The sequence below is a fragment of the Ochotona curzoniae genome, unplaced genomic scaffold (genome assembly GCF_017591425.1).
Source record: "Ochotona curzoniae isolate NIBS_2020 unplaced genomic scaffold, NIBS_Ocur_1.0 scaffold_4506, whole genome shotgun sequence".
NCBI lineage: Eukaryota > Metazoa > Chordata > Mammalia > Lagomorpha > Ochotonidae > Ochotona > Ochotona curzoniae.
In genome coordinates this window covers 36,609,033-36,624,222 of record NW_024467119.1, presented here as the reverse complement: position 1 = coordinate 36,624,222, position 15,190 = coordinate 36,609,033, and positions in this window count along the sequence as shown.

The following is a 15,190-nucleotide window of genomic DNA, read 5'->3' as shown; positions in this document are numbered from 1 at the left end:
AAGTGTAAAAATGGTTTTGTGTCTTTGTAGTTAGAACCCAAAATTGCTGAAACATGGAACAGACATCTTGCGTGGCAGTTAACCAAACTGCCTGCTTGTTTTGAAGGACTGGGATTAGCAACCCCAGCATTAGGACTCTAATATTCTCTCCGTGCCAGTTCTTATTCTGAGAGGGTAAAGAAGAACACTAAGTAGTTTATTTCCTGAGAGACTAGTTATTTTTTTTTTTCACATACTGGAGTTCCTTACTTTGTTAGGATGTTAAGAGTACTAGTCAAATGTAAGATCTAGTCTAAAATTTAAACAGCTACTGCCTATATTTGCTATTGTTTTATGACCCACTGAAGCATGTGAAAGCATTGGATGGCAAGTAGAAATTGACAGTAGTCAGGGCCCAGCAGGTATGTGTGAAGCCCTGATCTCTCTCTTTATGTGGTATACTGGAAGAGACAGTATATTGGAGGTTTGCACCTCCTTAATTAAGACATTCCATAGACTCCTAGGAGCTGGCTGATTTGGGAGGAGAGCTAGCCTGAATAGAAGCTTGGTACAGAACAGGCAGCATCTCTGAAAAATGCTTTATGGTCCTTCTTGCAATGCTGCTCGTCCCAGGCCATTCTCCCAATTATAATGGTATTTTAGAAGTTGTGTAGAGTGAACCACTTTTTTCAGCTATTGGAGGACCAGCAGGGTCTGTGGTTCCAACCAGGAGCCATCTGCCATGTGCCTTGTATCTCTCCTCCTGCTTAGTGTGCTCATGTTGCACCTAGTTTCTGTTTAAGAAAACCACAGAGGCAATGCTTTAGTATGTTAATCACAGGGGCATGCCTAATCTTCAGTGGATTTTAGCTAGCAAAATTTATCCAGAGACACATTCTTTTCCTTTTTCTTCCTTTTTTCTTTCTTGGTTCATTCTCCACTTGCCCACAACAGTTACAGCTGAGTTGATCAGGAGTCAGGAGCTTCTTTCAGGTCTCCCACATGGGTGCAGGGTCCCAAGACTTTTTTGCTACCCTCTACTGCTTTCCCAGGCCATAAACAGCTAGCTGGATGAGCAGTGGAGCACTGGCACCCGTATAGGATCCTGGCACATGCAAGGCAAGGATTTAGCCACCCTTGAGTAAACTTCATTTGCTGCATTATGATCTAAAAATGAAAGTAATGAAGGAAGATTTAATCTTACATATATGTATTTGAAAGTATATATAAAGATGATTATATCCTTAAAAACCATGATTTCATGGAAATACAGTTGATAATCATGAGATGATGATTTCAACAATAAATTAAACAGTGATTTATTGATAATATAGTATATGCAGATTATCCTGTAGGTTTTAGGATGACCACAAAGTTTAATAAATTGCATGCTTTTGATTGTTCAGAGCTTGTAATTTAGCAGAAAAAAGAAAATTATCTATAATTGATTTCATTATATCTCATGTCAAGATGAGAACCTTTTGATGGTCAAAAAAACTGAGAATTTATGGAGCAAAGAACTTAGATCTAAGCTGAGAGAAGCTAAGAAAATTTGGATGAACATCTCGTTTTTCAGCAGTGTTAAAATATATCAGTTATACAGAAGTTATCTGGCGAGCATGGACATTTCAAAGACATAATTATTAATATTATTTATTTATTAATCAGTCTTCTGCTTATTGTATTAGATGCCAGGTGCTCTATAAGATTGGCATGAAGGATGGCTATGGTGTGATTCCTGCTCTCATATAAGTGATAGCAACTGTATACCTTGTTATGAAACACTTTACCTCTTTTCCCTTTCCTCCAATATTGTAAATATATTTGTACAATTCTTACAAATGTGTGCAATATAGTTAGGGTTATAAATGGAAAAGATAATATAAAGTAAGGAAACAAGATATATTAAAAATCAGAGCAAGGAAGACCCAAGGGTATATCTTTTTTGTACAAATACAATTCTAGAACATATTGGATATACTTGATTTCTTTCTAAAACAGCCTCCTCTTGATTGTAGCAACAAATTTCAGTAATAATCATGTGGCAACTTTTCTTTGTTAATAAAATTGATCATTGGAGGAACATTACTTGCAATTGTAGAGCAATTTAAATCAACTATGTTATTTCTTGTGTAAGCTAAATTTGAATTTAAACCAAATTGTACCCTGCTTCCTTCTTCAAAGCCAACATCCCATCACTCTGATCCCTACTTCCCCTATAACTTCTCCCATCGCTCTCTCCTCTTTCACTTCCTAGGATTCTTGTGATTACCTTGGCCTTCCTGGCTAATCCACGATAATCTCTATATTCATAGATTTTTTTTAGTTTAATCATATCTGCAAAAGTCCCGTTTGTTACGTGAGCCCAAGGCCATGCATTCACTTCAAGGGCCAGGATATGGTCATCTTTAGAGGGCATACATTTTGCTGTTTATTCCAAACAAAAGTATTTTGTTATATATTTCAGTCTCTGCTTCACTTATCTATCATTTACAAACAATTAAATACTCCACATACTCAGGTGGAGTGACAGAATTGAAGTTCTACCTCTATGTGTTTACAGTCATTGCACTTTATTTGTTTATTTCTAATCTAACAAATTAAACACAAGAGTATGTTTCTAATCTAATTAAACACAGGGGTTTTCACAAGCATTAGATAAATGAGCTGCACCAAAATTCAGTTGGAAAGATTCTAAGCTGATGTGACCCTCCACATGATATTAGTATGTGTAAGTTGAATTTGCATCTCTCGATGTTTCTCTGTATAAAAGGTGATTGCCTGAAAGCACATTGACGTAGAAAACAATATTTAATAAAAGGTAAACAATGAACTTTTGCTCATGATACACTTATTGGCAGATTAGCAAAACTCAACTGCAACTGCAGCAATTGTTTTCAATTTAAACCATCAAAAGAAATTCACGTGGAAAAGTAATTTACCACTACCATTGTTGAGAGTTGCTGGTGCATGGGTGATAATAAAAAGCAGACTGAAACATTTTTCTTTATTGCCTGCTCCCGAGAGACCGTTCCTGCTGCCCCATCCTTGGTTTGCCAGTGATTCCATTAGCTTCTTTCCCAGTGTATTGTTTCTAAGTGCAAGTTTTCCCAAGTCTACCCTACTTATCAAATGCAGAAGTGGTTGCTATAATAAGGCATTCGTGTTCATAAATATCTTTATACGTATTCCCACAACCAGAATGTTCAAGTTTATAGACAAAATGAGGATAGAGGTATAGCACTTAAAATGTTTCTTCAGGGATATTGTGTGTATATATAGACATTGCCTGGGTTCATCTAGAAATGGGGTGACATACAGAGGCACTGAAATTTTGATTAGCGCATCTACAGAATGCTGTTTTGATTAGCACATGTACAATTCTACTATACAGAACTCCATTTTGCATGAAATACTTGGCCACTTCCTCATAGAAGACATGTGGCTGTGAGGTGGGTTTTTTTAAAAAGATTTATTTTATTTTCATTACAAAGTCAGATATACAGAGAGGAGGAGAGACAGAGAGGAAGACCTTCCGTCCGATGATTCACTCCCCAAGTGACCACAATGGCCGGTGCTGCGTCGATCCGAAGCCAGGAACCTGCGTCGATCCGAAGCCAGGAACCAGGAACCTCTTCCAGGTCTCCCATGCGGGTGCAGGGTCCCAAAGCTTTGGGCTGTCCTTGACTGCTTTTCTAGGCCACAAGCAGGGAGCTGGATGGGAAGTGGAGCTACCGGGATTAGAACCAGCGCCTATATGGGATCCCAGTGTGTTCAAGGTGAGGACTTTAGCTGTTAGGCCATGCCGCCGGGCCCTGAGGTGGGGTTTTTGAAGCCAACAGATGTATAAACCAAAAGATGCAAGGCCAACAAAAAATGCTTGTTTCTTTCCTAAAATTGATGATTCATGATCGGACCTCTGACAAACTGAACTGTAAACAAAAGTTCCCAGACATTTCTTAATGATAAAATGCTATGGTCAGGAACCAGAAAATCACCTGTTCGCTACTATTTTTAAATAATTTCAAAAAATGCTGGTAACAAGTAATACACATGTTTCCTTTTGCTAATAAAATGAATATCACTTTAAAACTGATCACAGTCCTTACAAAGCAGGTACTATTGCTCTAGGTTGTAACTAGGTAGATACAAAAAGTACTGTGTCCTAAGCATCGATCTTCATTTCATATCCAGAGACCTGTTTTCCTTGTATTCTAATCTTTAGACAAGATTTGTGCCCATCAACATATGCACAGTAATAAAACTGCCCAGCAAAGATGAAACAGAATGTTGGCAGAGCATGGTGTGGGATCTGCCACAGCTATGCCAGTTACATACCTACTGGAATTGTTGGCTGGGACACTGTTTCAGTTCGGAGGAACTGAATGCCAATGAGTGTTAGCATTCTGGTATAAAAATGCCAGGCCTAACACAAAGTTAAATAGAAGTCAAAGCTATAAAAAATACCAAGTGAAATTGTTTCTGCTCTAAGGACATAAGCATTTATGACAAATTTAACCTGAGTTTAATCTAAACATGGTGTCAGATATTGTTTTTATATTATAATAATATAATACTTTTGGAGAGATTTATATGTTATTTTTAAGTTACTTTGCTATAAGAGTACTATTTTTCAGTTATTTCAGGTTACTCTACCTTGTAGATGCAGAGTCTAAGGTATCGCTTATGTAGGTTTTCAGCCAAACAACACTTACTAGTGGATTATAAGTCTGATGTTAAATATAAGATGCATTCTAGTCTGATATTCCAATACATTCATATTTCCAGAGTGTGGCATGGCACCATGCTCCTGACTCCCTCTGAACAGTTGAAAGCTAAGCATTCAGCGAGAAGTTGGGTCATTTGTGTATTAAAACCTTTGAGAGTTCATTGTTTGAATATCCCAGACACTGCAGCATACCTCATTTTAATGTATCAGTGGCAACAGGTTGGATTTAATGATGCAGATAGCCTTGTGATATGTCAGGGTGGCAGCAGTGTCAAATAAAGTTGACTTCCTGCTGAAAGATGTCACTTAATAAGGTGTTTTCTAGACTATCAACCTAAGCCCAGTTGACTTGCCATCTGCTCCACAGTGAGACTGGCAATGTGTCTGAGAGAAAACTCTGTCATCATATATAATGGCCATTGGGATGGAAAGCCAATTGACCATGATGTATTATGTGGATTAATTGCCGATGCTAAAATTAAGATTTAAGCCAACAAAAGAACACTGTAAGAATCTTTTTTTCCATTTTGATTATTGTTCTATACATTCTAAATTTGTATGAAGGTAATGATTTCAGATTGTCCACTATGTGGTTATTGTTTTAGATTCCTTTACAGCAAAATACTAGCAAGTGTGGATATTTGCAATTAGTAAGTCAGGTTTATGAAGTCATGAATTACCTGCTGCCAGGTATTGAAATAGAATTTGAGTTTTGTGCACACTACACACATACATACACAAACACGGAAGAGCATATTTTTTGTGTTTGCATTTACCATGGTATGATATATCTGAACTTTCTCAGACATTCTGCTGGGAAACAGTTAGTTCCCTACTAATGGAACATGACCTCTGTAGCTATGTACCTTTATGTCACTGTACTACTCTCTCATTACCATTTCTTTTCAAAGGGATTCCTATTTTTAGAACTAGCAGGGTCAGAAACTCAGAATCAACTTTTGGGATAGTCTTTTTTTTTTTTTTAACTAGATTCTCTGCAATCTTCGGAGGCTATGATTTTATGACACTTGGATCAGGTAGCCACAATGTCTTAACATTTTTCACTATGTGTTCCTTTGCCACATCTCTGTGATTTATTATCATGCCTATGTTCATGCCACACATGATTATAATGATGTCTATGTCTTAGTTTACACAGATGCTTTTCTTAATGTGACTATTCCCACTTCCCACTTTTAATAACCATCACTGTTCTCATATAGAAAGGTCAGTATCTCTTTAACCTGTATTGTGTATAAAATTGATTGCACTGGTATTTCCTTGAATTTCATAATGAATCCATGTTTCATCTTAATTATAAGTGAATCTGTGTTTGGAATTGAAGGCAGCTCTACTCTCCAAAAGAAGGGCCGAGACTAAACAACAAAAAATCAAAACAAACAAAAACAAATATGAATGACCCTTGGACTGACATGGGCAGGTGCACCAATCAACCCCACAGTGAGAAAACTATAATGATGAGATATGTTCCAGACTTGTTGGCTTCAATTCCATCAATTGTGGGAAACACTGAGAACAATCAGCTTTGACATTGATAGACCCTCAGACTCAAAACTCCATGGGGAGAGATCCGTTCCTGCCACCTGCTTTCCAAACAGGATCCTTAACTCTTTGTTTAAAATGTCTGGCTCTTTATAACAGTGAAAATACCCAAATTAAACCTGAGCAAAAGGCTGTGTTAATGGTTGAATATAGCTTTATTCTAGGCAAGTAGGAAAATGAGATTTGGAAATGATGTAAATTAACCTTGAAATTGTTTCTGTACCTTCTTTTTCTAGTAAACAGAACCTTCAAAAGTGTAGGGAAAGCAAACTGTTGGCAATTTTTTGAATTGCTCTCCTGATTTTAATATGCCTTTGAACTCTGTATTCCTACTATCTCTGTATAGATAAATGTACAATAGTCCATCCCTTTTTACTACACAATACTTCACAAATATTTATCTGGAAGATTTACATAGATATATATTAGTGAATGGAAGTAAAATAGGAGAAAAATATTTCTGATACTGTATGGAGTTATCATATAGTATTATTCCAGTTCGGGCACAACTGGGAAAGATAGTGTAAGCTTATTTTTGCACACCAAAAATAAACTGCAATAATTCTGTCTCTTAAACATTTAGAGAATACCTGTTCCAAAAAGAAAATTTTTAAAATACTATGAATTATTTTATTTGTCATTTTTTTCATTTGCTCATTACAGTTCCCCATTGAAGATAAATCACATTGTATCAGTGGTTGAAAGATGATATAAATTGATTTCTAAAATGCTATAATTTTATTAAGCCTTTCAAATGCTCCTATTTTTATTTGTCAAATTCTTTGGATGTTTTGATTTTCCTTGATATATTTCTAGTGCTGTTAGAGCTTGTATTTTATTTACTAAAATAACTAAAAGAAACCCTTAATTTCACAAAAAAGTATATATATTTATATATGTATACATGATATATATGTATACATGATATATATATATATATATATGTATATGTATGTATACATGAATTAACCTCTACCTTATCAACCAACAGCAAAACAAAATAAAACAAACCAAAAATCCACCTCAAGTCAATCCATGGTGTTACACCTTTAATTAAACTTTCAATATCATATCATCTTAGGAAATGATTTCAAGATGAAATGCACCATTCTTGCCCAGAATATTCCTCTCCTCCAGGTGGAATCTCTTATTATAGATAGAATCTCTTTCATATTCTCTCCAATACAACTGCTAATTAGAAAACATCTCATCTGTGCCACAGATATGGACACTTACCTTCTGATTTGTCTGTCACCTGCTGTGGCCAGGCCAGCAGGGATGCAGTTATAGCTGATGAGGACACAGAATAGTTAAGCAGAAATACAAGTTTTTGAAACCAGGGGAGTGGTGGTGGAACAAAGGAATTCTGTCTCCATGAGAGATATAACTCAGTGTGTGTCCCAGCAGCTTTTATTCACTTGGGGAAACATGGTTCTTGTTGATTTGATTCACCTGAAAGTCCCCTTGGCATTTACTGATTAATCATTATTCCAGCTAGGAAATCCTCAGGTGGAACATTTTATGCCTAGAGGGAGCAGGCAGGCAAAGCACAGAGCCAATGCCACAAGTTCCTTGAACTCCTTTATCTTCAGAATGTGTTGCCTGAAGCTCTGGCCTTGCCAACTGAGAACCTTGTTAACCCACTATTACTGCTGCAACTGTCTTTTAAAATAAGAAATGCCTGTTTATCTAATTTTTAATTTTTTAACATCTATTTTATTTATTTTGAAAGGCAGATTTACAGAAAGAGGAGAGACAGATAGTGAGCTGGGTAGATCTGAAACCAGGAGTCTCAAGTTTTTTCTGGGTCACTCATGTGGGTACAATGGCTCAAGGACTAGAGTCATCCTTGGCTGCTTTTCCAGGACATTAGGAGGGAGCTGGTTTGGAAATGAAGCAGCCAGGATTTCCCAGACACCCGAAATTGGTCTGCCTCTGTGTCTGACTGCTGACAACTTTCAGTTGAACTCCTATCTTAAGAACAATTCTTGCCTCTGAGAGGTATGGTTCTTGAGCAGCTGCTGCCATGGCACAGAGAGTCTGCAGAGCTGGTTCCCCAAACACTCAGTTTCTACAAAACCATGTTTTATGAAGCAACCTTCATGAAAGTTCATAACCCTCAAGTTAATCTTATATCTGATTGAACAGAACTTGGACATGTAACCTCATCTGGCTGAAAAGGAGGCTAAGTAATGCAAACTTTTGTTCTGGGCAGCAGCATATTGTAAAAATCTGCACAGCACCACTGAAGATGAAAAAGAGACAGACCAGAGATTGCAGTAGGTGCCAAAGTCTCTACCACAGGTGTTGGTTCTCTACACACCAAACTTTTTACTCCCATTCATAAATACATGCTCTGCAAATCCGTAATATCTATAGTTGAAATCAATTATTTCATATATTGTGATTCACACATGTTGTGATTCATTGGCAAGTGTCTTTTCTACTCCCAGTGATGTATTTAATTACATTAAGCTCTTTTTTATTCCTCACATCGTGTTTGATAAAATATTCTGTTTACTTTAAACTCTGTAACAGCAGGGACTCAGAAAAGAGCAAAGCCATATATATGGGAAAGAAAAAATATCCAATTGACTGAAATAACCTTAATTCTAAAGACATTACTGGAATCAGGGGATTCAGTTGTGCTGCAATGGGTGCAACATATGCTTCCTAAATATAGCGCCAGTTACTGTTTGGGCTGCCCCCTTCTGACCTAGCATCCTGCTCACGTGTCTACGGAGAGGAGAGCAGCTCCAGTTCTTGGGCCCCAGCCACTGGTGATGGAGGTCAGGATGAAGCTCCCGGCTCTTGGCTGCAGCTGTCCCAGCCTCTGACTGATGTGATCATCTACTGATCTAGCAAATTAAATATCTCTCCTCCTCTCTCTGTAGCTCTATCTCATAAATAAATAAATACAGTCTTAAAAACATATGGAAAACTACATTAACTCTTTCATTTGAATACTTAGGAAACTCCTCATACTAGGGTGATTTCGTAGAACTTGATTTTTTTTCTTGTCTGGATTAGTTAAAATAAAAAAGGGGGGGAGCAAAAGTGTACAAAGCTGTGTTTTTTGGTACTTAATTCTTTTGTGATATCATATAAAAAGTATTTGATTCCCAAACAGATTATTCCTTAGTATTTTTTTAAATCATTCTTCTTGCACCAGTATGTTGAAAGAATCCCTTCAGGTGACAATGTGTCAAAGGCATCCCGTCTCTCTGCTGGTGATCTTGTGACTTCAGCAAGCATCCGTTTCTTATGTGATACCTGAAGAAGTTATAATTCCTCTTGCTCTGTTTTCATCCCATTTTATTTCTGAAGGTTGAGGGCACAGTGTAGGGATAAGTGTGTCTGCAAGTTCAAAGACTTAGGGTAGATCAAATACTCAGAAAATTTCCACAATTCTGCTACTAACAAGTTATGTTGAGAAGCAGAGTTTGCAAGGAGCAACTCCAGAGAGAATTTCTCCCTCTCCCTTCTTTCCTTCCTTCCTTCTTTCCTGTCTTTCATCAGTTTTAATAAAAATCCAGGATATGCTGATGCAGCAAAAATCTCCAAGCTGCCCTTGACAACAGTATTTTTCAGTTAATCCTATTACATAAATGAAAAGGGTTGAAATTAATATTAAAATTTATTTTCTCAATAGTAGAAAGTGTTCATTGATAGTCCAACAAATTATGTACACAATACAAAGTTATGAATTTTATTTGAAGGCCTGTTTTTTTAAGATTTATTTCTTTTTATTGAAAAGTCAGATATACAGAGAGGAGGAGAGATGGAGAAGATCTTCTATCTTATGGTTCACTCCCCTGGTGGCTGCAAAGGCTAGAGCTGAGCCAATCAGAAGCCAGGATCCAGGAGCTTCTTCTGGGTCTCCCATGTGGGTGCAGGGTCCCAAGGATTTGGGCTGTCCTCGACTGCATTCCCAGGTCACAAGCAACAGCTGGATGGGAAGCAAGGCTGTTGGGATTAGAACTGGTACCCATATGGGATCCTGGGCACCTTCAAGGCAAGGACTTCAATCACTACACTGTCACGCTGAGCCATGAAGACCTATTTTTTAGGCGTGTCTTTGCAACTAGTCCATGTGCTCATGAGTGTTATCAAATGTAAAGGGCATGCATTTCATCAAACACTAAATTTCTGAAATATGCTGCTTGGACTTTTGATGTCCTCTAAAAGCCTCATTTCTGTGACTTTAATAGGTTTCTGCTGGCACTTGTTTGTTATTAATTTTGTGAAGTAGAAAATCTGTCCTTTGTGGATTAGAAATAAGTGCAATCTTTGCAGTAGCAATAATTTTATCATAAACAGCTAGGAAAGTAGGTTGAGCCCATTTAATTAGGTTAGTTACACCATGTTGTTGAACTAAATGGATGCTCATTTCAACATTCTACTTTATTATTTTGGTAGAACTCCATAAATTAAATATGCAGCATGCAGAAAAGATCTATATGCTTTAAAATTCAGTATTTATCCAGAGTTTCTTAAAAGACAAAAATTGATCTTTATTACTTAAACTGTCATTGAATTTGTGAGTACTCATTTAATATATCAATTTTGAGAAGCCAAAATGTGTGAAGCATAATATCTGTGCTAAGACACAGATGTATGACGGTTTTACTTGTGATAATAAAAAGAGATCCTCTTCCGGCCTACGTCGGGGCTGCCTTTCACCCTGTGCAGGGTCTGTCTCCGACCTCTTAGAGGACTCATGCTCTTGAATGTATTTGTACTACATGTGATGTAGGGAAGGTAGCTGAGCTACAACAACCTGTTTTTTTCTATGCTGATCAACGCGTTGCATTTTCTGATGATGTTACTTTCCCAGAATGGGCATATACACTGAATTTTAATTGTAGCCCATGACGGGGGGGGGGGGGGGGGGGGGGGGCAGGGGTTCTATTATCATTCAAAAGAAGGAAGGACGATTATTGACTTGGGACTGTTAACAATTGTAAGGCTGTGAGGATCCAAACAAAGGAAAAACTGACATATAAAGATGGCAAGAAGAGAAATTTTAGAACCTGGCTTCTTCATAACATTACTGAGCAAGGAAATAAAGCAATTACCCTCTCAATTGTAACTTCTGAGGTCCTTAAAATGTGAGGTGATAAGCCTCATTATTTATTATATTCCTTTAAACATTTTCTTTACAAAGAGAGAGTAAGTTTCTCTTAAAATTGTAATAACACTGGAGATACCCATCATTATACAGGAAAAGAATACTGAAGAAAAAAAAAAAAGAGAAGATAGGCTTACGCTGCCCGCCACAATGGGCTGCCTGTTTCCACTGTCCACCACAGCTAGCAGCTCTTAGGGGACTGGGGAGATAGGTCTGTAGAGGAACTGGGGGAGGGGGATGGCACCAGCAGGAGCATACAGAGACCTGGGACTTGTACCCAGGCAAGCCGAGTGAGCCTGGGACTTTCCTCACGTGATTCACCCCAGGAGGTGGGGGCAGGGGAGGGAGAAAGCTTTGAATTGGCATCCTGGCTGCAGTGCTGGTAGACTTGGCTGGGAAATGAATGCATTGCAGGAGTGAGCTAAGGTTGTTTCTTGTATTTTTTTCCCATTTTTCTGAATGGTGTTTCACATTTTTCTTCAAACTTATTCTAAAGATACTAATTCACTATATGTTTATTAATCACTGACAATGTACTAGAAATTTTTGTTGGCCTGTGGGTACAACAGTGAGTGGAACCAGGGAATGTCCTGATTTTACAATGTTTCATGGAGGTTAGATTCCACAGAAGGTTCATACTCATAAAATAATCCCTGTAATAAATGTGTTGTTGCAAGGTAATTGTTGTGAAGCAAAGACTTGATAATAAAACTGCTTCTAATAAAGAGCTACAACCTGCTAATCAGTCATAGAGAGTTTAGATGAAGCAACAAGTGAGGTAGCCTTAAAGAATGATTCACACTCTGCACAGGCATCGGATCTTTAAATCCCAAGGGCTGGAGTGTCCAAGGTTCCTTTGAGGCATTGAATCAAGGTTGCTATGACTGGATCACAAAAAAGGATGCCATGAAACAGGGTCAGTCAGAGTTTTATCATGCAGAAGGAACTCAGAAGGTTCATTTTTTTTTAAAATGAGCAACAGAGAAGCATAAACAGTTTGATATTCTAGCTTCAAAGGGGAGCTGCATTCTATTATGCATATCATTTTCTCTGTCAACAGATATTCACTACATATTCTACAAAAACTATCAGGAATTGGTAAATAAGACAGAATAAAATGATGACTAAAGTAAACATGAAAGTGTTACATAGTGGTAAAATGGTCAATCCAGCAAGAGGAGAAACACTATTGCATATATTTGCATGCAATATTGAGGCACGGAAATGCATACTGCAAATATAAATAGATGTAAAGAGAAGAAGATTCTGATACAATAAATGCATGGGACTTTAATACCCACTTTCACAAATGTACAGCTCATTTAGACAGAAAATTGGCAAAGAGAAAACAGAGTTTATTTGCACCCTAACAGACATCTGTAGAACTATCTGTCACAACTTTGAGTACATATTCTTCTCAATAGCCTATGAAATAGTTTCTAGGATAAATTTTATCTCAAAAAGTCTCAATAAATTTAAAAGAATAACAAATTTATTGTGTCTTTTTTGATAATAATTCAGTGAAAGTTCAAGTAAATATCAAGAAAGTTTTGAAATTATACAAACATATGGAAATTAAATGACTTGCTTTTGACCAATGAATGAAAAAATTTGAGATTAAAAATGTTTTCTTGAGTCAAAATGAAAATAAGACATTTACAAATTAATGTTTTTTGAATCAAAATGAAAATAAGACATTTCTAAATTAATATTAATCCTTCTTAAATTCTTCCAAATAATGGAAGAGGAATTGATTCTAGCATATTCATTCTATTCATATTTGCCTTTGGTATTGCCTTGATACCAAAACCATTCATGGACACAAACAGAAAGACAATGTATTTGATGAACACAGATGCAAAAATTCTCAATTAAATACTATTGAATTAAGTGAACTAGGACATGATAATTCATTGTGCTCAGTTGAGATTCATTTTAAGTATGGTTAACCATATGGAAACCAACAAATGTGACACACCACATTAACAAAATGAAAGACAAAGTATCATGTGATATCTCAATAGATGTAAGAAAGACATTTGGTAAAATTTCAACATCACTACATGATTAGAAACTCTGGCCAAAAATTGTGTATAGTAGGAACGTACTTCTAGATAGTAAAGGAAGAGAGGACTGAAAGTGCTAGCAAGATGAATTAGTCGCTAGAAATACCAGGTACATGAACTAAAATGCAGGTTGTCAAATGGACACAGTTGGTTTGTTTTGGCAGGGGAGAGAATGATGGCAGAAGAGACAGGACAAGTTTGATTATTGAGTACTTGGCTATAATTACTTAGGAATAAGAAGTCCTGGGTTCTATTGCACAGTCAGCTGGCTATAGATAATGTCAATAAAATGTGTATGTCTGTTGTAAAAATCTAGATGATAGAATTTTGGATGGTCTAATGATAGAGATTTCAGTTTTAGAATAGATGAATGTTTTTATCCATACTGAATATTGTACAATGTGTACATGTAACAAAACACCTCATAAATATGAATAATTTTATGTCAGCTAAAATGATTTAATAATTGCATGCATAGTTTGTATTTGCCCTTCATTCTGTTAATGCTTTATTTAAGATATTTTCTATAGAGACAGAAAAATAATTAATATATAAGTGTAAAATATGATATCCCATTAGTGTATTGTAAAGAAAATAAAGCAGAGTTGGGGATTTCGTTGATATGGAAAGGTGTCCTCAGGAAGCTTTTCTAAGGAGGCTTCCTTGAGAAGAAAAAATGAAGATAAAAACTATGTGAAAATATAAAGGAAGAGTTTTTTTTAGTAAGAACACAGCACCAAGTTCAAAGCCTCGAGGTAGACACATGTGTACTAAGTCTAAAGATCAACATAGAAGAAACATATGAAAAAGGGTTAAGACATGAAATCAGGAAGATAATTTAGGATAAGCGATGAAAAATCTTTTATGACATATGAGGACTTTGAAATTTATCTAAGTATGCAGGAAGCCATTGGAAAATTTTGAGCAAGGGATATATCACAAGTTTTACATTTTAAAAATACGTTTTGAAGAAAGGTTAGGTATTTAAAGTTATCCATAAATGTTACTATTTTTGACATGCTGATTATGATTAATTGTACTGATATACTTCCTCATATTAAACCAAATTCACATGCTTGAAGTAAGCTGCAGTTTATTATATGAGTATCATCTACAGCCAACTTCAAGTTATTATTTTCCCTAGGGCATTTGTATTAATAAAAGAAGTTTCTTTTTGATGTTTTACCAGAAATTGGAATACACCGAAGCAGGTGCCACTGATCTGAAGCACAATTTGCACTGTGATTCTTACTGATATGTTTTTGAAAGTTTTTATGTCTTATTTCTGTTTGAAACATGCAAAAGGGAGTTATCAGAAAAGAGTTGTTAAATGTAAAACAACATTTGGCTTACCAAGATATGATTTTTAGATAATCAGTTCTGTCAAGTTTCTTCTATTTATTTGACAGAGAGAGTCACAGAGAAAGTCAGAGGGAAAGGTAGATATTCTATCCACTGACTCACTCCCCAAATGACCCTAATCACTAGGCTAGATGAAACCAGAATCCAGGAGCTTCTCTTGGGTCTCCCACGTGGGTGCTGGGGCCCTAAAGACTTGGGTCGTTCATGATGCTTTCATTGGCATATTAGCAAGGAGGGGGTTCAGAAGTTGAGATGAGACACAAACTGGCTCCCTTTATGCGATGCTGGCAATACAAGTAGCAGCTTAACCTGTTACGGCACAATATGGGCTCTGTGAATAGCCTTTCATCAACATCAACA